The sequence below is a fragment of the Etheostoma spectabile genome, unplaced genomic scaffold (genome assembly GCF_008692095.1).
Source record: "Etheostoma spectabile isolate EspeVRDwgs_2016 unplaced genomic scaffold, UIUC_Espe_1.0 scaffold363, whole genome shotgun sequence".
NCBI classification, from domain to species: domain Eukaryota; kingdom Metazoa; phylum Chordata; class Actinopteri; order Perciformes; family Percidae; genus Etheostoma; species Etheostoma spectabile.
Window position 1 is genome coordinate 344,157 of NW_022605593.1, and position 4,140 is coordinate 348,296.

Genomic DNA, 4,140 nt, shown 5'->3' on the forward strand with positions numbered 1-4,140 from the left:
CCCCCCCCCCCCCCCCCCCCCTTTAGCACCATGACAGTCTTAAACTACAAATCAAGCACTTTAATTCAACGGCTACCTTTCAGGTTTTTAATTGTTTTCTTAATTTATTTCAATGTGTCGACGCGGGACATTTAGTGATGACCTGATTATATCTGTCTTATAATATGTCTGCAAGCATCATCACGGCTGTGTTGTAGATGCTGATGATGATGATGACACCCTTTCACCCTCTCACAGTTAACCATATGCAGTGCACCCGTCCATATGATGCACACTGCACACATCATTCGCGTGATATGAATGGAAGATGATTGCAGAAGTGACACTGAACAAGTCCAGGTTGGCAGGGTTTGCATTTTTATGATGTAAATGGAGCAAAAGCATCGGTATCGGTATCAGGGTGTCATTGAATCAATAAATTCTTAGTGAAATTACAGCATAGTATTGCTATATTTTCAGTGGCCCTACTGTATCGATACACAGGCGCCAAGTATTGATCGGTTATTATATAATATATATTAAATATGTGTTGGTCAGTTTGTCCCATTTGGCAGCAATAAAATTGAAGTGAGATGAATAAATGAAATGTTTCTTTTTAGATAAAACAGATGTTGACAAAGTTTCCTTTTGGGGACGTCATTTGAAATTAGAAGTTGGAGAAAAGGTTATAAATTGCAATATATCGCAGACTATTGCAATATGTTTAAAATCTCAACAATATCGTACTGTGGCATAAGTATCGTGATGATATCGTTTCGGAAGGCGTCTGGTGATCCCCCCCCCACCCCCCCTACTGTTTTGGTCGACTAAGTAATTAGTTGATTTTGGACCGATATTATTGGCCGATATGAGGCATTTTCCAAACTATTGGTTTCGGCATTTACAACAGCCGATAAATTAATTTAATGTATTTTTTCACATCATTTATCAGAATTTTTTGTAATGACACATGATTCTGATAAATATTAAATAATAAAATAAAAACGGACCATGTTATGAGTGTTGCCGTTGCATAGTCTGTCCACCAGAGGACGCTCTACAACAACCCTGTTAGTGATGGCGTTGCATAGGCCTGTCCACTCAGGCTCAAAGACCCGAAAAGCTGACCACGTCCCCGTAGTGATGGCGTTGCAGTCTGTCCACCAGAGGACGCTCTACAACGTCCCTGTTGGTGAGGTGTTTCATATCTGGTCCACCAGAGGACGCTCTCAACGTCCCTGTTAGTGATGGCGTTGCATAGTCTGTCCACCAGCGGACGCTCTACAACGTCCCTGTTAGTGATGCTTTGCATAGTCTGTCCACCAGAGGACGCTCTACAACGTCCCTGTTAGTGATGCGTTGTAATAATCTGTCCCACCATGGACGCTCTACAACGTCCCTGTTAGTGATGCGTTGCATTGTCTGTCCACCAGAGGACGCTCTACAACGTCCCTGTTATTGATGTGTTGCATAGTCTGTCCACCAGAGGACGCTCTACAACGTCCCCGTTAGTGATGGCGTTGCATAGTCTGTCCACCAGAGGACGCTCTACAACTCCCTGTTAGTGATGGCGTTGCATAGTCTGTGCCACCAAGGGACGCTCTACAACGTCCCTGTTATGATGGCGTTGCATAGTCTGTCCACCAGCGGACCTCTACAACGTCCCTTTATTGATGGCGTTGCATAGTCTGTCCACCAGAGGCCGCTCTACACGTCCCTGTTAGTGATGGCGTTTATAATCTGTCCACCCGGACGCTCTACACGTCCCTGTTAGTGATGGCGTTGCATAGTCTGTCCACCAGAGGACGCTCTACAACGTCCCTGTTGGTGTGGTGTTGCATAGTCTGTCCACCAGAGGACGCTCTATAACGCCCTGTTGTGATGGCGTTGCATAGTCTGTCCACCAGAGGACCTCTACAACGTCCCTGTGGTGGGGTTGCATAGTCTGTCCACCAGAGGACGCTCTAAACGTCCCTGTTAGTGATGGCTGTTGCATAGTCTGTCCACCAGAGGACGCTCTACAACGTCCCTGTTAGTGATGGCGTTGCTATTCTGTCCACCAGACGCTCTACACGTCCCTGTTAGTGATGGCGTTGCATAGTCTGTCCACCAAGGACGCTCTACAACGTCCCTGTTAGTGATGGCGTTGTATAGTCTGTCCACCAGGACGCTCTACAACGTCCCTGTTAGTGTGGCGTTGCATATGTCTGTCACCAGAGGACGCTCTACAACGTCCCTGTTAGTGATGGTGTTGCATAGTCTGTCCACCAGAGGACGCTCTACAAACGTCCCGTTATTGATGGCTTGCATAGTCTGTCCACCGAGGACGCTCTACAACGTCCCTGTTAGTGATGGCGTTGCATAGTCTCTGTCCACCAGAGGACGCTCTAACAACTCCCTGTTTTGATGGCTTGCATAGTCTGTCCACCAGAGGACGCTCTACAACGTCCCTGTTATGATGGCGTTGCATAGCTGTCCACCAGAGGACGCTCTACAACGTCCCTGTTAGTGATGGCGTTGCATAGTCTGTCCACCAGAGACGCTCTACAACGTCCCTGTTAGTGATGGCGTTGCATAGTCTGTCCACCAGAGGACGCTCTACAACGTCCCTGTTAGTGATGCGTTGCATAGTCTGTCCACCAGAGGACCTCTACAAACGTCCCTTTTAGTGATGGTGGTTGCATAGCCTGTCCACAAGAACGCTCTACAATTCCCTGTTAGGGATGGCGTTGCATAGTCTGTCCACCAGAGGACGCTCTACACGTCCCTGTTAGTGATGGCGTGTCATAGTCTGTCCACCAGAGGACCTCTACAACGTCCCTGTTAGTGATGGCTTGCATAGTCTGTCCACCAAGGACGCTCTACAACTCCCTGTTAGTGTGGCGTTGCATAGTCTGTCCACCAGAGACGCTCTAACAACTCCCTGTTAGTGATGGCGTTGCATAGCTGTCCACCAGGGACGCTCTACAACGTCCCTTTAGTGTGGCGTTGCATAGTCTGTCCACCAGAGGACGCTCTACAACGTCCCTGTTAGTGATGGCGTGTTAATCTGTCCACCAGGGACGCTCTACAACGTCCCTGTTAGTGATGGCGTTGCATAGTCTGTCCACCAGAGGACGCTCTACAACGTCCCTGTTAGTGATGGCGTTGCATAGTCTGTCCCACAGAGGACGCTCTACAACGTCCCTGTTAGTGATGGCGTTGCATAGTCTGTCCACCAGAGGACGCTCTACAACGTCCCTGTTAGTGATGGCGTTGCATAGTCTGTCCACAGCGGACGCTCTACAACGTCCCGGTTATGTGCGTGCATAGTCTTTCCACCAGAGGACGCTCTACAACGTCCCTGTAGTGATGGCGTTGTATATCTGTCCACCACTGACGCTCTACAACGTCCCTGTTAGTGATGGCGTTGCATAGTCCTGTCCACCAGAGGACCTCTACAACGTGTCCCTGTTAGTGATGGTGTGCATAGTCCTGTCCACCAGAGGACGCTCTATAACTCCCTGTTAGTGATGGCGTTGCATAGTCTGTCCACCAGAACGCTCTACAACGTCCCTGTTATGAAGGCATGGCATAGTCTGTCCACCAGAGGACGCTCTACAACGTCCCCTTTGGCAACACTTTGTTTTTTTTTGTTTTTTATTGTGTTTTTGTTCAAAGGACGTTAAGTTTCATATCTGGAATTTTAATTTTTATACATTTAATTATCAGAACCTGAATGATGTTCCTCTGTTGTGACAATAAAAGAAATTAGTCTATTTTTAAACTGAATTATTGTATTATTTTAGTGAGGACTCGTAAATAACTACAAATAACTAATGTTAGGGAAAATCTGTTTAGGTTTTGTCATGCGATGTTTTTTGTAAGTATACATCGGATTTTTAAATCACCAAATATTTGTATCAGTATCAGCCTTAAAAATCCTTTTATCGGTCAAGCTCTAGTTGATTTAATCAGACAGATCTGTCTCACAAAGGGTGTTGTGTTCACCAGAGATGTGCTCATAAGTTTACTGGAAATTAATAATTCAGCCTGAAAATGAATTTTCCATATTGGTCAGAATGAACAGCAACTTTGTTTCTCTCACGGTGACTTTAGAGTCGCTACCCGCTCTGAAGCTAATCACCGTCACACACACACACACACACACACACACACACA

General features: G+C 46.6%; 1 protein-coding gene and 1 long non-coding RNA gene across 2 annotated transcripts in view; one reads left to right on the plus strand and one right to left on the minus strand.

Moving 5' to 3' along the window:
* LOC116686415 (uncharacterized) overlaps positions 1-4,140 on the minus strand; it is a 22,137-nt gene that overhangs the window by 11,279 nt on the left and 6,718 nt on the right. The gene's annotated exons all lie outside the window — the stretch shown is intronic.
* Positions 1-4,140, plus strand: part of mef2d (myocyte enhancer factor 2d) — a 149,128-nt gene that overhangs the window by 2,793 nt on the left and 142,195 nt on the right.